A 23,245-nucleotide genomic window follows, 5' to 3' on the forward strand; every position below is an offset into this window, starting at 1 on the left:
TACACATCTGGGACAAACTTTTCTAATGTTATTGCCACTTGGGAGCTGTCAGCTATGGTTGATCATCAACCTACTTGAAATGTCTTTGGTTGCTTACTCCTAAGATTATCTAAAATATCTGCCCCAACCCAATAGATTATTCTTAGCCTTTCACTAAGTTTCCTACCTACTTTTAGCCCATATTCTGGTGGTAACAAGAGGTATTTAACACAGTTTATTAAATGAAGTAAGTTAAACTCTAAAAATACTATGTGAAATAGAATTATGTCCTATTAGTAATAGAATAGATTCTATAAAGGAAAGGGAAAAATAAATTGCATTGTTTAGTTTCTCACTATGTGCCAAGAAGTTCTCTTTATTAAACCTTTATATTATCACCTCAAAATACACATTATCATCTTCATTCTTTCAAATGTGGGGAGTGAATTTCAGGATGGGAAAGCAACATCCCTTAGACCAAATTAAATCAGAGGAATTGTAATTAAAGGCAGGATCTATTGTACTCCAAATTCAAGATATTTTGCTGATTCTATCTACAATGCTAATGCATAAATAAGATGAAATCGAAGCAGAAAGAAGTGCATAATTTTGTCTATGACTTTTAGTTTGTATAGTTCAAGGAGGTCAAGCTACTTGAGAATTTTAAGGTGAACAGACAATGCATATATCAAAAGAAAAGTCAGAGTTACTTGACATTCACATCAAGGAACTATTTGATCAACATATGAAAGACATAAAGATACATGTAAATATGAAAGATGTATATGCATAATATAATAACTCCTAAATTCTTTAGAATTATCGTAAGCTCTCATGAGCTAAATTTCGGCTACTCTAATCCCCCAATAAAATATTTATATTAAATTTTCCATGTTCAGAATCATTGTGTGGTTTCTGTTGCTTGACTAATAAATTTTCCACCTAATGTCAAGAACAAAGCAAAGATGTTTGCTCTCACCACTTCTATTCAATACTGAGTTAAGAATTCAGCCAGAGCAAGTAATCAAGAAAAAGAAATAAAGTCATCCATATTGAAATGAAGAAATTATATTCTTTATTTGAAGACCACATGGTCATTTTTGTGGTAAATCCTATGGAATTTACCAAGAAACTAGTAACATTAAAAAACAAATTTAACAAAGTTTCAGCTGTTCTATGTATATGACAACTCTACCCTAAAATGCAGATATGTGTGTTGGGGCAAGGGAGATACTGGCCTATAATGTTTTAATATTTCTATACATTATGTGAAGCAGTGCATTATTAACTCTAAGTGAACTTTGAAAATTTTAGGAAGCTCTTGTCAATATTAAGGGCAAAAATTTGCTCATACCCCTTTGCAGTCAATTCCCAAATACCTCAGCCCAGGTAATAACAAATTTTCTCTCTGTCACTTATATTTGTTTTGCCCTTTCCACAATTTTATATGAATGGGATCTACAATGTAAACTTTGAATGTAAACTTTGGTCTGGATTTTTTCACTTAGCATAATGCTTTTGACATTCATCCCTGTTATGGTGTGTATTTGAATTCACCTCCTTTTTATTGTTGAGAAATATGCCATTACATGGAAATAACACTGTTTATTTATTTATTCATTCATTGATGTATATTTTAATTGTCTCAAGGATTTACCACTTTAAATAAAACTATCATGTACATTTATGTACAAGTCTTTTTGTAGACATATTTTCCTTTATAGGAATGACATTGCTGTGTCTTATGTAAACATGTACTTAACTTCAGAAGTAGCCTATTTTCCAAAGTTGTTATGCCATTTTTCATTCCCACTTGCAATGTATAAAATTTCCATTTGCATACTAACAGGTGGAATTATTCATCTGAATTGCTTAACATAATGCTCTGCATAATGCAGGTGCTCACAACTATTAGTGTGGTTTATGGTAATAGGAAGTTTAACATATATGTATAATACATGATTCCATACTTTTGATTATTTTTAATTGGTGAAAAATAACCAAAGTTCTGTTTTATGTGATTATATATATTTTTTCTTCCATGTGACGATCCTCATGAAACTAAAATGCTAAAAATTTAAATATGATCTCCAGCCAAAATGGTTAATGTTGAAATCAGCTTATGTCAACATCCCCACATATTTGGGCTCTAGTCAAAATGTACCAATTATAAAGAAAAGAGAGTTTTAGTTCAAAGGTTTACTAACAAAAGAAGAAGGAAGAGGTAATGCATAAGATCAAGTCCCCAATTTGCTGCAAAAAAATAAGAAAACAAAGACCTTGGGAAGGTAGAAGCAACAATGATATTGGTGGTAATTAGTGCTGGGAATCAAGGCTTTTAGTGAAACAATTCAACACCAAGAAAAAATATAGGATTAAATGCTAAATTAGTTTGAAGACAAATTAGATAATGGGTCGGCTGACAGGTTTATTTAAAGTTAACTGTATTTTGAAATGGACAAACTAAAGCCATCATTTAAGGAGTGTTTGCAATACCAAATAAACAGAAAGTAAAATTTTGTCACAGTAATGTAAGATAGTAGCTAATACCTATAGATCATTCCACTTGTGCAAAGTTCTTCATTAAAGCCTTTGCATTCATCACTTATTTAATTCTTATTTTTATGAGGTAGGTATGTCCCTCATTTTATAGATATAAAAGCTGATACTAATAAATTCAGTGATATGCTTGAAGTCATACTTCTAGTTAATGGTAGAGCTGAAATTTGCCCCCAAAGTTGTCTTATTCCAAAAAGCATGGTTTCTGTATTGCTACTGTGATGGCAACCATGTGCCATGTATTAGATCTAACTATGATAACAAAACATGCTTTCTAGGCTCTTTTCCAAATGACACGTGAACAATCAGTATGGTACAGAGTCAGACCATTTCAATAAGACTCAGGAAGAAATACTTGTTTCTTAAAATTGCCACCATGAGAACCTTTAATGAGAAATTTAAAGTAACTTTTGTTACCATCTACATCATCCTATAAGAACTCTCTAAATTAAGGAGTCTCTAAGAAAGTAACTTTTTTGGTTAATTAATCTCAAAGGTCCTATTCATCTGTCATGCAGAGATAAGACTCTCCAGGCCTCATTAAGATATATCATTATTTTACCTCTTAATATCTGCCCCCACTCCCACCCTGGGAGAGTTTTGTAATGAGACAAAATGGATTGATCACCTTGGGAACTGGGTGAAGCAATTTGGGGACTTTGTTAAAATAATGAGGTGTTGAATTTTGTCTGGTGATCGTCTAAAGTAAACTGAACATTAGTGTAACACACACACATGTTTAATAACTATACACATAAATAAATACACATATCATTCACATTGACTTCTCTAGATCCTCCAAAATGAAGTTGACCCCCTCCTAAGTCATGGCATTAAAAAGGAAAAGCAAAATCTTGTAGCACCTACGTTTCTCAGGGGTGTTAGTAATTAAAAAAAAATGCCTTACACAAGTTTCAAATAGCCTTTATTGACTCTGACAAGATGCAACAGTGAAGAAGTATTTTCTGATACCAGGGGTCTAAATGGCTGCATGTTCTGGGTGTGTAATCTCACCGGCAAAGAGATTGGTGAAATCTGCCAATCACATTTCTGTTAGGCAGTCTCTTTGCTCAGAGCAGCAGTTGCCCAATGCATAATGAAGAACGGGATTAATAATTATGTGTTTCTGGGAAACACATAATTCAGGCACATATTATGATTAAAGGACAATGAGGAATCACTTCTTAGGAGTTTTCTACTGCAGTAATTACTACCTTGAACAGGAAAAAGGCTCACAAGATCAAACATACGTAAACACACACACACACTTGTACCATAGCGGAATCATTAGAAAGGAGAGTGATGTTTTTGTTAACGTATCTATGAACTATTTTTATAAATGATAAAGTCTTATAAAATCAGCGTAAAATATTCCCCCTATATCAAAATAAGAAATATTTTGTTGTTTCCTCTTAGTTAGTAAACAGGAGGTGGATGGAGCTTAAATATCATATAAACACCCCCCTTACAAGTCCTAAAGGAATTACAAGACATGAGGAGGCTAAATGGCCTTTATAAAAATAACATGAAAGGCCATCAGAAGAGCAAAAACTAAAATGAGGTACTCTTTCAGCCAAACAGTTTTATTCTACAATAAACAAAAAATTAATATGTAACCTAAGATTTAAAATCGTAATGATCTAGCTTGTTTTTAGAAAAAGATGTTTTTGTTTTAGATGTTTTTTGTTGTTGTTGTTTTTGTCTTTTTAGGGCCACATATGTCCACACCATATGGAGGTTCCCAGGTTAGGTGTCCAATCGGAATTGTGGCTGCCAGCCTATACCAAAGTCACAGCAACATCAGATCAGAGCCACATCTGCGACCTACACCACAGCTCATGGCAACGCTGGATCTTTAACCCACTGAGCAAGGCCAGGGATCAAACCTGTGTCCTCATGCATGCTAGTCATATTTATTTCCCACTGAGCCATGATGGGAACTCCTGTTTTAGACTTCTTAATTAACTTATATTTTGAAATGTCCGAAAGAAAAGGATCATGTGTTAGTATTGGCAGCAGCTTTACTTTTGTAGAACAAAGGCTTGAACAAGGCATGAACATAGCTGATCTTTTTTAAACATTTAAAAAATTGAATTATTATACCCACTTTACAGACAATTATCCCATTTGTAAGGCTGAATCTAACCATTTCAGCAGTAGTAGGAAGGACACTCAAAGCCTCTGCAAACAAACTTCATTTAAATGGATAGTAAATGCATTGCATTTTTATTCTGGAAAAATACACACTTTCACCATTTTAATGTGAACAACCAACTACATCATGGGATAATGAGTGATGACTTCATGGACCAAATTGCATGGTATAAGCACAAAGTTACTTGATTTATCAAACCATCAAATTAGATGTACACAGTCATTTTCCACTGTCAAATGATCAGGCTAAGCAATCCAGAAAGCAAAAGATAACGATAAGCAGGTAGCTTAGATTCCCAAAATGGTTGATTCTGTGGTTTTACTATCTCTTCTGTAGGCCTTGTTTTCTGATGGGGTCTATATGGTATAATGGTACCAATAGCCAGGTGTTGCACTATAGACTTACTTAGATATGGCCATGAAAAAAGGTAGTTAAAATAAATCATCTTAGAGAACAAAACTTGAGACAGTAGAGGAGAAATGCCTCAAAATACAGATCTAAAATGATACACAGACCATAAACATACACATGCCTTTAAAATATGTCATGTCTTGCAATCATATTCAGCAAAATATTGCCATGAAACACAGGACACATTTAAAGGAAAGGAAATAGAGCCTTGGGTACACACCTATAGAATTGCCATGTGTATGTCTACAAATAGCTGGTGTGATAGACCCAGTGACTGGTGGAATCATACTGCACTTGAGGATTTTGCTCTTAAATATACATATGAGGTTATAGAAGCCTCACACACAGATATCATCTTGGAGAATTGCCGTGATGGTAGGATACTTGGGGAAAGGTTGGGCAATATGAAGAAAAACTATCTGTTAAGATTTGTTGTCAGCTCTTTTTTTTTTTTTTTTCTGTAAAGGGCTATGCAGTGAATATTTTACACTTTCCTGTTGCAATTGTTCAATGCTGACATTAGAGTGGGAAATTAGCCCTCTGCAAAGTGTGAAGGAATAGGAAAACCTGTGTTCAAAAAACTGTGTTTACAAAAGTAAGTGGCTGGCCAGATTCTGCCTGCAGGCTATATAGTATGCTGATCCCTGGTCCAAAAGACTAAGCAAAGATATAAATAGAGAGTTTTTGAAAACAAACTTAATGGTTACCAAAAGGGAAAGGTGGGGGGCAGAGACAGATTGGGCATTTGCAATTGGCATGTGCACACTATTGTATATGGAATGGATGGTCAACAGGGGCCTGCTGTATAACACGGTTAACTCTACCCAATATTCTGTGATATCTTTTATGGGAAAAGTTTTGGAAAAAGAATGGATATGCGTATAGGTATAATCAAATCACTTTGTTGTACAGCAGAAACACATTGTAAATTAAAAGTATTTCACTAAAACTTAAAAAAATTAGAAAATTAAAACACAATAGAGTTCCATTAAATACCAGATTTTTTTTCCATACAAGCAGCACATGAAAATTCTTGAGAATAATCAGATCAATTATAAAGAATATAAATAATTTCCATTTTCTCTCCACATATGAATTAGATTTGAGTGAATATATGATCCCACTATACTTATTTTTATCCTGAAGCTATGAAAAGATCAGACAATAAAAAAATTATGATATATTCTGCATTTGGAGAAATTAACATATAATTTATGTCATCTAAGCTAAAATAAAGCATACAGGACAAAATATTATCATCTATATTTTAATTTGTATCAGAGACACTGTGAGAGTCTCATTTATAGCCCCTCATCACTCAATATCATCCTACTCTAAGCACCCAGGTCTCTCTGCCTGAGGACTTTCTCTTGAGTTATGCAAAGGATAACATGAAGGTAGCTGAGAGCTGATATTCCTGGGAGAAGCCCAGAACCATTGACAGTTATAAGTCAGAAATAAATATCCCAGTTCCCTCAGCCATAGGGTGAAAAGATTGAATCAATGCCAGAAGCCCCTTTAGGTATTCTCCACAAGAGAAAACTGCTCATTTAGTATACCCAAGTTATCTTCTTTCCCTTCTCCATTTCACTTTTCCTACTCTGTAGTACTTCCCTACTTTCTCAATAACTTTTGGCAGTGGAATTCTTACTTCATGATCTACTGTGGGAAAACAGCCTGAGGCTCTTTGCTCATTGGTCTCTCTGAATACTACAGCTCTCTCTTTCTCCCCCTCTTCCCCTCCATCCCCTTCTCTTTCTCTCATCACAGCTATTTGTAGTCTTTAGTGCTGTCGGCAAATGTCTGTGTCTCCTCCTGACTCTTTTGAAGTATTGCAACTCCCCATCCTTGAAGTTAGGAGTAGCCACATTTAACATACTTTCCCCCTGCTACAGAGTGACATTTCGACATGGATTCTCTCAATTATGGTGGCTCACTGTGATTATCAAAATTCTCGGGAGTTCCCGTCGTGGCACAGTGGTTAACGAATCCGACTAGGAACCATGAGGTTGCAGGTTCGGTCCCTGCCCTTGCTCAGTGGGTTAAGGATCCGGTGTTGCCATGGGCTGTGGTGTAGGTTGCAGAGGCGGCTCGGATCCCGCGTTGCTGTGGCTCTGGCGTCGGCCAGGGGCTACAGCTCCAATTCGACCCCTCGCCTGGGAACCTCCATATGCCGTGGGAGCGGCCCAAAGAAATAGCAAAAAGACAAAAAAAAAAAAAAAAAAAGAAAATTCTCCTCCCTTCCCTTGTTGGACGTACAGCAAAACTTAGGGGGAAAATACATACTTTGCCCTTGATTATTAGAATTATTTGCTCCTCAGCATAGGCTAGCCTTTTCTGATTGACATGGAAATCATCACACAAATTTTTATATCAATAATTATGAGAGGTATTTTTGGCAATGTATGTCTCATTTAGAGAAGCTAGCATTTTATAAAAGATCACCCCTGCTTAGTCAAAATAAATAAAACACTATAATTTTCAGTCTAATTTCTAGTCTGTCTTAACTTGGAGATCCTTGGATTAAGAACATAAATGTTTATTTTTATATTTTGTGACTATATGGAAATTAACAGTCTTATTATAACTAATTTTTTTTTATTTTATGGCTGCACCCATGGCATATGAAATTATCCAGGCCAAAGACTGAATCAGAGCCGCAGCTAGGGCAACACCAGATCCTTTAATCCACTGCAGGACCAGAGATTGAATTTGCGCCTTCATAGTGACCCTAGCTGCTGCAGGCAGATTCTTAATCCACTGTGCCACAGTGATTGTTATTGTTATTAGAGGTAATTTTACAATTACTTTCTAAATGAATATTACCACTTAATTTTAATTCTATAGTTGGGTTTGTGTTGAAAACTTTAATTAAAGGAATTTGCCCATTCCATGTAAGTTGTCAAATGCAAGGGGATAGAGTTGTTAATATACTTTATTACTTTTAATATTTTTAATGTGTATACTGATATTCATTTTTCCTGATTTGAAATTTGTGTCTTATCTCTTTTTTTCTTGATCATTCCAGCAAGCAGTTTATCAGTTGTATTAGTTTTTTAAAAGTAACTCATGTTTAGCTTTTTTTTCACTATTGTTTTTCTCATCTAAATGTCCTTGATTTTGGTTTTTATCTTCACTATTTCCTTCCTTCTGCTTATTTTGACTTTAATTCGGTCTTTTTCTTTCTCTTTTCTAGTTTTATAGTGGAAGTTTAGATCATTGATTTGAGAGTTTTCTTTTTTCTTGATATAATCATTTAATGCTACAAACTGCCCTCTGAGCATTGTTTTCACTGCATAATTTGAAATGGTGAAGTTTCATTTTTCAAACAATTTAAAATATTTTCTAATGTCCCTTGCTCCCTCTTTTCTTGTGCACTATTTAGAAGTATTTTGATTTCCAAATATTTAGGGGTTTTCTAGATATCTTTCAATTACTTATTTCTTGTTTAATCTGTTTATATTCTGCATAAGTTTATATTTTGCATAATTTTAATCATTTAAATTTATGAAGTTTATTTTCAAGGCTCTGACTGGTAGTCTACCACAGTGAATAGTCCACACATTTCTGAAAAGAATATGTATTCAGTTACATGAATTGTTCTATCAATGTCCATTAGGTCAGCTTGATTTGACATGGTTTTTCAAGTCTTCTCTTTCTGATGATTTTTTTGCCTATGTTCTATCAACTACTGAACAGGGAGTATTGACATCTTCAATCATAACTGTGGGTTTCTATATTTCTCTTTTTATTTTTACCACTTTTATATTTGGATACACTGTTAGCTGTGTACACACTTAACTTTTTATGTCTTCTTAGAGAACTGACTACTTTTTCACTATAAATTGCCCTCTTTATTCCTGGTAACAGTTCCTGTCCTAAAATCTATTTTGTCTGACATTAGTATAGCCATTCCAGCTCTCCTATGGGTACTATCACTTTACTGCCAAGCTTTGTCTTTGAATCTAAATTGTATCTCTTGTAGACAGCATGTAGTTGAATCTTGTTCTATATATAGACTGTTATGTGTACTTTAATTTTCTGTATATTTTAATTTTTTCATTCCTTCTTATAACTAATATTCCATTGTGCATATGCCCCATATCTTCTTTATACATTCCTCTGTAGATGGACATTTACTTTGCTTCCATGTCTTGGCTATTGTAAATAGTGCTGCAATGAACACTGGGTGCATGTATCTTTTCAAATTATGGTTTTCTCCAGATATACGCCCAGGAGTGGGATTGCTGAATGATGTGGTAGTTCTATTTTTAATTTCTTGAGGAAACTCCATACTGTTTTCCATAGTGGTTTTACCAATTTGTATATGGGTATTTTTAAATCAAAAGTGAATTTCTCAAATTTTGCAGAACAGAAAACTCTAGTAACAGAATGCAGATCAGCAGTTACTAGGCACTGAGGAAAAGTGACAAGGGACAGAATGAAAAGGTATACAAGAGAACTTTGTAAAAAGGTATATAAAAGAACTCTTGTATTTTGATTGAGTTACATGTGAGAAGACTTCAAATATTTGTCAAAATTCATTGGATTATATACTAACATTATTGAAATTTTATGTACCTTATATTTCATTAAAACTATTTTATTTTTTACTTTAATTACTCAATGAATTTTATTACATTTATAGTTGTACAACAATCATCACAACCAAATTTTATAGCATTTCCATTCCAAACCCTCAGTGTATCCCTCCACCCCAAAACTAATTTTTTTGTGTGTCTTTTTCTAGGGACGCACCCGTGGCATATGGAGGTTCCCAGGCTAGGAGTCTAATCAGAGCTGTACCTGCTGGCCTATACCACAGCCAGAACAATGCCAGATCTGAGCTGTGTCTGTGACCTACACCACAGCTCAAGGCAATGCCAGATCCTTAACCCACTGAGCGAGGCCAGGGATCAAACCCGCAACCTCATGGTTCCCAGTAGGATTCGTTAACCACTGAGCCATGACGGGAACTCCCCAAAACTAATTTTTAAGAGAAAAATCTTTTTTTAAAAAAGGAAATTTCTCATAGACAGTACACATTTCTTATCATGTTTTTTCATCCATTTACCTATTCTATGTCTTTTGAAGGGTGAGCTAATTTGTTTCCACTTCAAATAGTTATTGATTGGGAAGGAACTTCCATTGCAAATTTTGTCTATTGTTTTATTTTTTCTTGTAGTTCTTTTGCCTTTCTTTCCTTTTGATATCTTTCTTTTTGTTTCATTAATTTTCATATTGATATGCTTTTGTTGCTTTCCCTTTTTCTGCATAATTTTATAGATATTATTATTTTTGGTTACAATATGGCTTATATAAAATACCTTTTAGTTACAACAGTATTTTAACTTGATAACAGCTTAACATCAATCACTTGCAAAAGCTATGTTTTTGTGCCCCTCCACACTTATGTAATTCATGTGTCAATTAACATGTATTGCCTCTAGTTTCTGATGTTTAAATCTAGCACCCTCATGAATTAGCCTACTTGCTCCTTTACTCAAATATATCTATGGGGATCTAACTTTGATTCAAAGGAATGCTTTGACCTACTGCTTTTATCATTTAAAAATACTTTAATAAAAACATATGTATTATGTACATATTAAAGTATTATATTTATTTTTAATACTTTTGTCTTTTAACATCAGAAATTAAAGAAATTCACCCACTATTTTTTCAATCATACAGTGTTCTATGTTTTTCTAAGTGTTTGACTTTCTTAAGCAAATGTGTTATTGTTTTCAATTTAAAGAACTCGTTTTAGCATTTCTTGTAAGGAAGATCTAAGGGCAATGAACTCTTTCAGCTTTTGTTTGTCTGAGAAAGTCTTTTTTTTTTTTCTCTCTCTTTTTAGGGCCTCACCTGTGGCATACCGAAGTTCCTAGGAGGCCAGGGGTCAAATAAGAGCTGCAGCTGCCAGCCTACACAAGCCACAGCAATATGGGATCCTTAACCCACTGAGCAAGGCCAGGGATCAAACATGCATCCTCATGGATGCTAGTCATGTTTGTAACCCACTGAGCCACAACAGGAACTCCAGAGAAAATCTTTATCTGTCCTTCCTTTTGAAGGACACTTCTGCTAGTTATATTATTCTTCATTGACCATTTTTTCCCTTATTGGTAAGTGTTGGTTAATTGCTGTTTTCTTTTGTATAAATTCTATAGACATTTTCCTTTTGGTCATCATGGGGTTTTTATAGAATACCTTGTAGTTGTAATAGTATATTTTCATTTGATAAGAGTTTAACCTCAATTGCTTACAAAAAAAATCTGTATTTACTCACCTCCACACTTTATGCTATGGTCACAATTTACATGTTTACATGCAGTTATACGTGTTTTTTTTTTTCTGATTGATTTAGTTCTTTAATTTTCCATTGGGGAGGTGAGAGGAGTCAGGAGAGCCATTTCTCTAGGTTTCACATTCACAAAGAGTCTCAAATGCAGATGCTTGACATTAATTCCAAATGTGGTTAAAAAGAAAAATCATAAAATCACATTGACAGGAATGTAAGATATTTTTTTACTTAATTTGTATCATGTTACTGGACTATAAAACATGCGGTACCCTTGGAGTTCCCGTTGTGGTGCAGTGGTTAACAAATCCGACTAGGAACCATGAGGTTGCGGGTTCGGTCCCTGCCCTTGCTCAGTGGGTTAACGATCCGGCGTTGCCTGTGAGCTGTGGTGTAGGTTGCAGACGCGGCTCGGATCTTGCGTTGCTGTGGCTCTGGCGTAGGCCGGTGGCTACAGCTCCGATTCGACCCCTAGCCTGGGAACCTCTATGTGCCGCGGAAGTGGCCCAAGAAATGGCAAAAAGACAAAACAAACAAACAAACAAAAAAAAACCCAAAAAACATGCAGAACCCTGTAATTAATACTTTTGTAAAACATGGTAACTTATCTTTTGACTGGTACCATTATTTAACTGCATCTTTTATTTTAAGATAATTACTTTTTGAAGGCAAATGTTTAAAATAAATCATTTTGTAACAATTCAGTTGTACATTTTTAAACTTCACATATAGCTTCACATATTTTCTAAATCGTTCATAAATTTACATACTCATTGGGATATAGCACTGACTTAAAGAAATATTTTAACCTCTTCCCTTTTTCATTTAAAAATATTTTATTAGGAGTTTCCATTGTGGTAAAGTGGAAACAAATCTGACTAGCAACCATGAGGTTGCGGGTTTGATCCCTGGCCTCGCTCAGTGGGCTAAGGATCCCATGTTGCCGTGAGTTGTGGTGTAGGTCGCAAACATGGCTCAGATCCCACATTGCTGTGGCACAGGCTGGCAGGTACAGCTCTGATTAGACTCCTAGCCTGGGAACCTCCAAACACTGCGGTGCAGCCCTAGAAAGACAAAAAACAAACAAAAAAATAGTTTATACATACATGTACAATGCACTCCTAAACATATTTTGAATTGTATTTATTTTTACAACTTTTGTCTTTTTTTCTTAAAACTTTTATATCAAAAATGAAAGAAATTTATCCACCACTTTTACACAGTCTTCTGTGTTTTTCTATGTTTACCTTATCAAATTGTTTTAGACTTTTTCAAGCTAACGTGTTGTTACATTTTGTTGGTTAGTGTCCTTTCTTTTTTCTCTATTCTTCTTTTTCTTTTTCTTTTTTTTTGGACATACTGCAGCATGGAGAAATTTCAGGTCTAGGGATCAAACTTGAACCACAGTAGCAACCGAAGCCATCACAGTGACAATGCGGTCTCACTCATTTATAGTTATGGCTTTTAATTCTGTGATGTGGGGCAGTAAGTTAACCTCTCCTAGATTCTGGCCATTTAGTTTAGTTAAGAAACAACTGTCTTGGTTCTCACCCCACCAGGTCTAATCTGTATTAGATGCCAGCACCAAGGTGCAAGAGTCTCTCCCTACAACTTTACTGGTGAGGGGAGGGTTCAAATGATGAAGAAATATTGAGATGAGGGAAGGATTTTTATCCTGGTGGAAACTTCTTCTCCCTTCTTTTCTTTTTTCTTACCAAATAGTCAAGTTTGCATAGGTTAGCAGTTCCCTTCCCCCTGTAGTCTAAGTTTTGATGATCTTAGTCTAAGTAGTTAGCTCATAAAGCCCCTAAAAAGCAAAAGTGTACGTTTCTAAGTTTCATGATAATGGTAACACAAGTCCCTGAGTCCAGGCTGAGCTATTCTCAGATATGCCCAGTCCAAATATGACCCTTTTGAGAGGAGATATGTATGAAAATTGAGTTGTTTTCTTCTATGTAACTTTTTTCCCTGTGGTGATAGATTTTCTAGAAGAATGGCTGCTGGAAATGATTCTTTTGTGACAATTCATTCTGGTGAGGTTAATGGACCAACCATCTCCAACTCCCCCTGTTCTTCCTGTTCCCTGTAATTTACATGGTCACTGTGATGGGCAGTTTGGGATTGGTAATCCTAATTGGGTTGAATTCACACTTACACCCTTATGTATTTTTTTGTCTTAATTTGTCCTTCATAGATCTCTGTTGTTCTTCTGTGTTTATACCCCAAATGCTGATTAATTTCACATCAAAGAATAATATTATTTCTTATGCAGGGTGCATGACCCAGATTTATTTTTTCAGTTTCTTTTGTATATCTGAATGCTATGTGTTGACATCAGTGGCCTATGACTGACATGTGGCCATCTGTACTCCACCTTTGTATCAGGTTACTATGTCCCCTAATTTTTTTGTTCCAGCCTCATTCTTGGTTCATACTTGATGGCATTTTTTAGTGCCATGACCTTCACTGGATGCATACTGAGTCTGACCTTCTGTGATGTAAACACCATCAATCATTACATGTGTGACATTCTCCCTCTGCTCCAGCTCTCCTGCACAAGTACCTATATCAACGAGCTGGTAGTTTTCATTACTGCGGGCATCAATATCATTGTGCCCACTCTCACCATCTTTGTGTCTTATGGTTTCATCCTCTCCAACATAGTCAACATCAGCTCCACTGAGGGCAGATCTTTGTGTCTTATGATTTCATCTTTGTGTCTTGTGGTTTCATCCTCTCCAACATTGTCAACATCAGCTCCACTGAGGGCAGATCCAAAACGTTTGGCACCTGCAGTTCCCACATAATTGTTGTTTCCATGTTCTTTGGATCAGTTGCATTTGCTTATCTCAAACCATCTTCTATTGGGTCCAGTGATGAATCAAAAATCTCTTCTGTCTTTCACACCAACATGGTTCCCTTGCTGAACCCCCTAATTTATAGCTTGAAAAAGAAAGATGTTAAACTTTCTCTGAGAAAAACACTGAGTAGTATACAATTTTGAGGGAAAACAGTATCTGTTTGTGAACTGGAGATTGGCACTTGCCAATTGAATCATGAGCCACTGTGCCTGATCCTTAATACCCCCTGAAAGTGTTCAGAGTGAGGATCAGGAATGAGGTACTCTGTGTTCTGAGAAAACTTGCAGAACAGGTTTTCAGGTGGTTAAATATTCTCAGGAAATTTTATGAACCTAATTATTGTATTGTATTATTTCCTAGTATCTAAGAAAAGCACTAAAATCCTGCACGGTGATGCCTGCTCCTTGTGACTAGCAGCAACGTTCTGCCAAATGTGTGCTTGACTGCCTGTTCCTCCCCTCTTCACCAAAATCACATATATACTGACAGTTTCCCTTATTTTTTTGAAGCAGTTTTCCAGCACTATCTGAAGTGCTGCCTCCCAGGCCATAGTCTTCAATTTGCCACAAATAAACTTAACTCACAACTCTCACATTGTGCACTTTTTTTTAAGTTGACACAGTTGTGCATGTAATTAAAGGACAGGGAGATTATGAGTAATTGCAACAGCAGCCTTTTAATCTTATTTTTTCCTATCAGGGGAAGGAAATTTGATTCCTCTTTGAATAATTTATTTCCAGACTTTTTATCTATGTCTTTTTTCTCACCATTTGCACAGTATTACCTTCATACTTTCCTATTTAGTAGTAATACTAAATAAGAAATACCATTTTCTTTTCATTGTCTTTTAAAATTATTTTTTCCCCTGGGAAATGATCAATGATGAATGATCTCCAGATAATGAAATTAGGTAACATTAGAATGAAAATGTGTTATTGGGGTGTTATTATTTGCCACCTAATACTAGAAGCATGAATATCAGCTACTATGTTTCTATTCTTTACATAACTCTGGCCAGAATATGTTTCATTTAAATGCCACAGAGTAAATGTATAAGTCATTTTGCATCTATAAAAATTTTTCATCAAGCTTCTTTTGGCCAAGAATTTTCTTTTTTACCTTCATACAGTCAAATCAGCAACTAACAGGTCATAAGAACATATATTTTACATGAATGGGAAAGCGAAGCTTAGAGTGGGTAATGATTTACGTGAAGTCACATAACTTTATAAAAATCTAGACTAAAGTATTAATCTTCTGATTTTAAGTCTATTACACTTCAATATGCTTTTCATTCTCTTTTCTATTATTCTGCTTCAACAAGGATGGTATATAAGACATTTACAATTAAAAGTTGATTCTGCCTTGTTCCAAAATAATACATGAATTTCTCTTAGTCTGCCTATGTCTTGTTCGTTTGTTTATATTTAAGAAAACAGTTTGATGGTAATTTTCCATGGAAAGAAGAAATATCTTGGCTAGTACAGTTGAGGGATGATTTGCACAAATAGGAAGGTTACTTTTCTGCAAAATTAATAAACTTAATTTAAAATGTTTGAAAAGTGTTTGTACTTCAGAGATCTGGGCATGGGAGATAAAGCTTGTCAGTAACATGTAATTATATCAAGACTCAATGAGACATATGGTGAGTAAATAAGATGTCCCTGTGTGGGAAGTGATCATAAGACTTTAGAACTACATTTCAACCTGCAATTGTGTCCTGTTTTGTAGAGTACTGTAAACACATTTCACTGGTTCATAACTCTCTGATGAAACTATATGCATAATGACCATACATCAGTAGAGTTTTAGAAAATGAAAGTGGAAAAGTTGTGGCCTCATTTCAGGAACCAAGTAGAGATAAAGATAGCAGCTACTGGAATAAATAGTGAGGGGCTAGTTGAATCTCAAGTTAAGAAGAGGGAATCTAGAAATAAAGATGTTGGATAATGAAAGGCCCTACCTATGACTCTTCCTTTGGAAGGGCCTAGAATTTCTATGTAGATCACAGGATTTTTCTCTATTTGATGAAATCTTATGTTATTTGATATTAAAACGTTAAACCACAAGGCTGGATGACCTGTGAGCAATAATTAACCCTGCCTTTAGTGGCTTCCATATGGATTTTTACGTACAAAATCATCAAATTGCAGCTGTGAGAGCAAAGACAGCTTGAAATAAATATTTGGTGAATAAACCAAATTGTGACAATGTCTTTGCTGGAGAAGACATTGGACTTTTTAAGGCACAAAAAGTGATATTTAGAAAATTCTCAGTATAATGTATCAGTGGTAATGTAAATAATTTGAGATACTTTTAATATTTATTAATAACATTTTCCTAATCTCTACTCAATAATTATACATTTATACATTCTGAATTATGGTATGGGTTTTTTTGTTTTGTTTTGTTTTGTTTTAGATGTTTGGCATTGGTAATCATCCTTAACTAACGGTTTTAAATGACCACTCATATCCCAACCTTGGCCCATTTCAACATGTTGATTTTCACTTAACAAGTTCTATTTATGTAGTTTGGGATTGGCATATGTACCCTGTGGTATATGGAATAGTTGACCAACAGGGACCTGCCGTAGTGCACAGGGAACTCTACCCAATATTCTATGATAATCTATATGGAAAAAATCTGAAAAAAGAATGGATGTGTGCCTATGTATAACTGAATAACTTTGTTGTATCAGAAATTATCACAACATTGTAAATAAACTATAGTTCAAAAAGTAGTTTATCTAGGTTGGAGGATTTTTTTGTTTGTTGTTTTAATTCTTCAGCATCAGGAAGTTTTCTGGCGTAATTTCATCAAATCCATTTCCCATGCTTTTCTGTCTCTCTTCTCCTTCCAAGACCCCTATAATGCAATATTATTATGCTTGATTGTCACAGATATTCCTTAAACTATTCTTATTTGTAATTTTTTTTGTCTTTTTAGGGCCACACTCACAGCATAGGGAAGCTCCAAGGCTGGAGGTTGAATCGGAGCTGTAGCTCCCGGACAATACCACAGCTACAGCAACACAGGATCCGAGCCACCTCTGTGACATACACCGCAGCTCATGGCAATGCTGGCTCCTTAATCCATTGAGCTAGGCCAGGGATAGAACCCACATCCTCATGGATACTAGTTGGGTTCGTTACCACTGAGCCACAATGGGAGCTCCTTTTTTGTTGTTGTTGCTGTTGTTGTTTTGCTGTTCTGAGTGGGTTATTTCTATTCGTCTATCTTCCACATCACATTCTTTGTATTATCTAGTCTGCTATTAATTCCTTGTAGTATATTTTTCATTTCAATTATTGCATTCTTTAGTTATGACTGGTTCTTTTTTACATTTTCTAGTTTCTCGTTAAAATTCTTGCTATCCTTTCCCACAGTTCAGATAAGATTTTATTACTAATGCTTTGAACTCTTTATCAAATAAACTATTCATATCATATTCATTACGGTTTTCTTCAGCTTTTTTTTAAAATGAATTCCCTATTTCCTCATTTTCTCTTTTTGTTTAACTTTCTCTGTTTCTCTGAAATTAGGTGAAACCACTGCCTATCCCCATCTTGAAGGGGTGTCCTTGTGTGGTAGTGTCCCTTTGTAGTCTGCATGTGCCCAGACCTGGTCCTGAAGTGAGCATGGGTCATATCTTCCTTGGCATGTCCTGGCAGCTACCACCTCAGTGGAAGATAGGACTGTAAATGTAGAGGCTAGAGCCAGAGCTAGGTGTGATCCAGGGCTTCTCTTATGCCCAGTGGCTGTCACCACACTACTGGGTTAGGTGAGCAAGGTGCTGAAGCAGAAGCCCTCAGGTTTGCACCTGAGCTCATTCCATTCCCTCTGAGTCTGTAAACTCTCCCTGGCAACAGTACTTACACCCTAGTAAAGAACAGCATTAGAGCAAGAGGGGCTGAAGTGAGTCCCTGCTATGGACTGCAAGCCAGTCAAGCCCCAGGACATACTCAATTTTCTTCTTCCATCCTTTTACCGGCAATATTCACCCTCACCCTGTTGAGACACAGGGCTGAGTTTGAGCAAGTTACATTCCCCACAAGATCACAGTCTCCTAAGTAACAGTGGCTTTCTCCCTAGTGGAGAGTGTCAATGAAGCAAGTGTGTTCATTTCCAGGCTACATATATAAATATACTTACTCCACCAAGGCAACCATCATTAAGGCTTTGGCTTCATAGGCTGGTATTTCTTATTCCTTATTAATTTGCTTGAAATAAAGTGAATCATATGGCATATGCTATTTTGTGTATGACATTTTTGTATATATTTATCTGCCCTATCACTTGCATCTATAGATTGTTCCTTTTCACTACAAAGTCATATTTCATTATGTGTATACACCATAATTTGTTTATTCATTCATCAGGTGATGCACATTTTCTAAACTTTTTTGCTGTTATGAATAAAGTCGTATGTTTTTATTTACACAGTATTTTTAACATTTTGCACTCCAATATGTAATATAATCTCTGAATCCTCTCCCAATTTAGTATTTTTAGTCCTTCTAATAAAGTTCATCTAGTCCAGAAGAAAGAAGTAAAACTTCTTAATGATACATGATTGACTATGTAGAACATCCTATGGAATCTACAAGAAGAGTTACTATAAATAGTAATTGAGTTTAGCCAGATTGTAGGAAGCAAAATCAAATATAAAAATTTATCATTTAAAATACATTATCAATAAACAATAGAAAATTAACTTTAAAAAATACTTCCTGCAAAAGCACAAAACACATGAAATCCTTAATGACAAATCTGGCAAAACATATGCAAGATCTTTATATGCAAAACTTTGTTGACAGAAATTAAAGAAAACCTGAATATATTGTTTTTCTGTAGCAAAAGACTCATTACTAAATTGTCCATTTTTCTAAAATTTATCCATAGATTCAATATAATCCCATTAAACATCCCAACAGGCATATTGTAAAGCTTTATAAGCTATTTCTAAAATTCATTTAAAAAATGCAAATGTCTTAGAATAGAAAAAAACAGCTCTGATAAAGAACAAGATTGGGATCAAGATGGTGAAGGAGTAGGATATGGAGCTCACCTTCTCCCACAAGCACATTAAGAAAAAAATACTGTAGAACAATTCTCATAGAACATTTATGAACACTGGCAGAAGACCTCAAATTTCCACAAGTGGCAAGAAAACCTCCACATAAATGGGTATAACAAAGGGAAAAAAATGAAAGAGAGAGAATAGAAAGAAAAAGTATCAGAACAGGACCAGCATTCCTGAGAGGGAGCTGTGAAAGAGGAAAGGAATCTACACCCTGGAAGGCCCCCTAACTGGCAGAGAGATCATCTGGGATAAAGGGGGAGCCTTGAAGCATTAGAGAAAAGCACAGCAGCCTGTCTGAGGAGAACAAAGCAGAAAGAGAGCTGCACAGATAATTGATTCCACTGTGCAGCCCACTACAGCCTGAGACACTCAGGGAGGGGCTGGCTGCTGAGTGAGGCTCAGCCTTCAGAGGTCAATCCTGGGGAGAGGACTAGGGTTGGCTGTCTGGAAACAGCCTGAGGGGGCTAGGGAGTAGTGCACCACAGCCAGGGAGTGTGGGAGTAGGCCTGGGCTCTCCAAAGAAGCAAGGCACCATTGTCGGGGAGTGTTGTGGTGAGGTGGTGGGGCTGCCAAAGGAGCTTCTTCTTTTTTTTTTTTTTTTGTCTTTTCTAGGGCTGCACTCATGTCATATGGAGGTTCCCAGGCTAGGGGTCTAATCGGAGCTGTAGCTGCCAGCCTACACCAGAGCCACAGCAACGTGGGATCCGAGCCACGTCTGTGACCTACACCATAGCTCACGGCAACACTGGATCCTTAATCCACTAAGCAAGGCCAGGGATTGAACCTGCAACCTCATGGTTCCTAGTCGGATTCGTTAACCACTGAACCATGAAGGGAACTCCCAAAGGAGCTTCTTTATCTGTGCAAGCACAGGCTCTCAGGCTGCAGGACACCTCTTGTGCAGGCTATGGGGGCAGGTATAAACTGCCACAGCTACCTTGGACTCCAGAGGTGGGAACAGCCCACCACCACTGAAAGTCCAGTGACTATGAAACACTTGCTGTACCAGTCACCCCAGGGGTCATCACTGTAGAGGTCACAGCAACCAAGAATAGCCTGTTGCCCCCACCTTCCTGAGAATGCACACATCCTACCATTGCCATTGCCAAGGGTCTCAGGTACTGCCCCCACCTCCCTGGGGCTCACTGCTACTGCTGAGGGTCCTGCAACCAGGTGCAGCCTGCCACCACTGTCAAGGCACCAATATTGCCCCCACCTCTATGGAAGTCCGTGCAGGCTGTGGACCTACACATACCCTATCAAGGGAAAAACCGTCTGTACACACTGAGGAAAGATAGTAAGCATGCAAACAAAAAACAGTCCTCACACCAAAAATACAATTAACTCACACAAGCTATCCAGGGACACTCTTGCATATAAATTGCCCTTCAAGACTACAGGAGATAACTGTTTTCCCTAAACTCTCAGAGTAATAAAAATATAAGCAAAATGAAGAGGTACAGAAATCATTCCCAGTTGAAAGAATAGGAGGATTCCCCTTAAGGAGCAAACAATGAAATAGATCTCTGCAGTCTAATAGACATCAAGTTCAAAAAGGAGGTAATAAAAGTACTTAAGAAATTAAGAACTGATATGAACAGTAATACAAATTACTTTAAAAGGAACTAGAAACTATAAGGAGGAGCCAAGAAAAATGAGAAAATTCATTTGCAGAGATGAAAGCTGGGTAAAAGGCACTGAACAGCAGAATGAATAATGCAGAGGAACAAATAAGTGACTTGGAAGATAGAATAATGGAAATCACTCAATCAGGACAGCAGTTAGAAAGACAAATGAAAAACAATGAAAGCAATAAAAGAGATCTATGTGTAATATAAAGCATGCCAAGGTACCCATAATAGGGATCTTGGAAGAACAAAGAGAAAAGGTGATTGAAAATATATTTGAAGAAATTATAGCTGAAAACTTTCCAAATCTAAAGAAGGAAGTAGCAGTTCCAATTGTGGCACAGCAGAAATGAATCCAACTAGGAACCATGAGGTTGGGGGTGAGATCCCTAGCTTCGCTCAGTGGGTTAAGGATTTGGCATTGCTGTGAGCTGTGGTGTAGGTCAAAGATGTGGCTCGGATTTGGCTTTGCTGTGGCTGTGGCGTAGGCCAGCAGCTATAGCTCCGATTAGACCCATAGCCTGGGAATCTCCATATGCCACAAGTGTCCCCCCCCCCAAAAAAAAGACAAAAGACAAAAAGAAAGAAAGAAAGAAGAAAGTAGATATCCAATACAGGAAACACAGAGGGTCCCAAACAAGATAAAACTAAACAGACGTAAACCAAGACATATTATAATAAAAATTAGCAAATGTTAAAGAGAGCATTTTAAAGACAGCAAGAGAAAAACAGACTTAATTACAAGGGAACCCCCGGAAAGCTATCAGCTGATTGCTCTACAGAAATGCTACAGGCCAGATGAAAGTGGCAAAATATATTCAAAGTTCTAAAAGGGAAAATTTTGCAGCCTAGAATACTCTACCTCACCAGATTATCATTTAAAATAGAAGAAATAAATAATTTATCAGACAAATAAATCTAAAAGAATATAGTAATACTAAATCTATCCTAAAAGAAATATTGAAAGGTCTCTTCTAAATAGGAAAGAAGTAATAAAATATAGTACGGAGGGAATCACAACTGGAAAGTAATCACTTAAATAAGGCAGAAAATAGATCAAAAGAAAAAAAAAAGCCTGTTGCTGAAAGTGATGATAAACATAAGGAACAGCAAAAAGATAAACATGAAGATGTTAAAAAGGACATCAAAATCATAAAATGTGGGGACAGAGAGTAAGAAAACATAGACTCTCTTTTCTAGAATGTGTTTGAGCCTATATGACTATCAGTCTAAAGCAAGCAGATATAGGAAGGGGTTAACATACTTGAAAAATAAGGCAACCACAAGTAAAAAGCAATTAGAGTCATAGAAACTAAAAAGAAGAGGACACAGCATAAAATAAAAGGAAATAATCAAACCACAAAAGTAAAAAGAAAAGAACAAAGGAGAAGCATAGAATCAACTGGAAAAAAAGGTTTAAAATGCCAATAAAGACATATCTATTAATAATTACCTTAACTGTCAATGGGCTGAATGCTCCAATTAAAAGATATAGAGTGGATGTCCATCTACAGATGATTGGATTCGGAAGACACAATGGAATACTACTCAGCCATAAAAAAGAATGACATACTGCCATTTGCAGCAACATGGATGGAACTAGAGAATCTCATCCTGAGTGAAATGAGCCAGAAAGACAAAGACAAATACCATATGATATCACTTATAACTGGAATCTAATATCCAGCACAAATGAACATCTCCTCAGAAAAGAAAATCATGGACTTGGAGAAGAGACTTGTGGCTGCCTGATGGGAGGGGGAGGGAGTGGGAGGGATCGGGAGCTTGGGCTTATCAGACACAACTTAGAATAGATTTACAAGGAGATCCTGCTGAGTAGCATTGAGAACTTTGTCTAGATACTCATGTTGCAACAGAAGAAAGGGTGGGGGAAAAATGTAATTGTAATGTATACATGTAAGGATAACCTGACCCCCTTGCTGTACAGTGGGAAAATAAAAAAAATTACAAAAAAATAAAATAAAATAAAATAAAATGTCACATTAAAATCAAAAAAAAAAAAAAAAAGATATAGAGTGGCACACTGGATGAAAAAAACAAGAGCCTACAATGTGTTACCTACAAGAGACCCATCTTAAGGGAAAGGGCACACATAGATTGAAAGTGAGAAGATGAAAAAAAGATATGTCATTCAAAAGAAATGACAAGAAAGTGGCAGTCACAATATTCATATCAGACAAAATAGACTTTAAAACAAAGGCCATAAAGAAAGATAAAGAAGGACACTATTTAATGATAAAA

At 36.0% G+C, this 23,245-nt stretch overlaps 1 protein-coding gene and 1 pseudogene across 1 annotated transcript in view; one reads left to right on the top strand and one right to left on the bottom strand.

Annotated features, from left to right (window-relative positions):
* Positions 1-23,245, bottom strand: part of LOC100513942 (olfactory receptor 10N1-like) — a 222,905-nt gene that overhangs the window by 194,036 nt on the left and 5,624 nt on the right. The window lies entirely within an intron of this gene.
* LOC100514862 (olfactory receptor 8B3-like) lies at positions 13,452-14,412 on the top strand (annotated as a pseudogene).

This window comes from Sus scrofa, chromosome 9 (genome assembly GCF_054392235.1).
Source record: "Sus scrofa isolate SSC_HxYL_T2T_F1_AM1 chromosome 9, Sscrofa_HxYL_maternal_Yorkshire_Landrace_v2.0, whole genome shotgun sequence".
Taxonomy (NCBI): Eukaryota; Metazoa; Chordata; class Mammalia; order Artiodactyla; family Suidae; genus Sus; species Sus scrofa.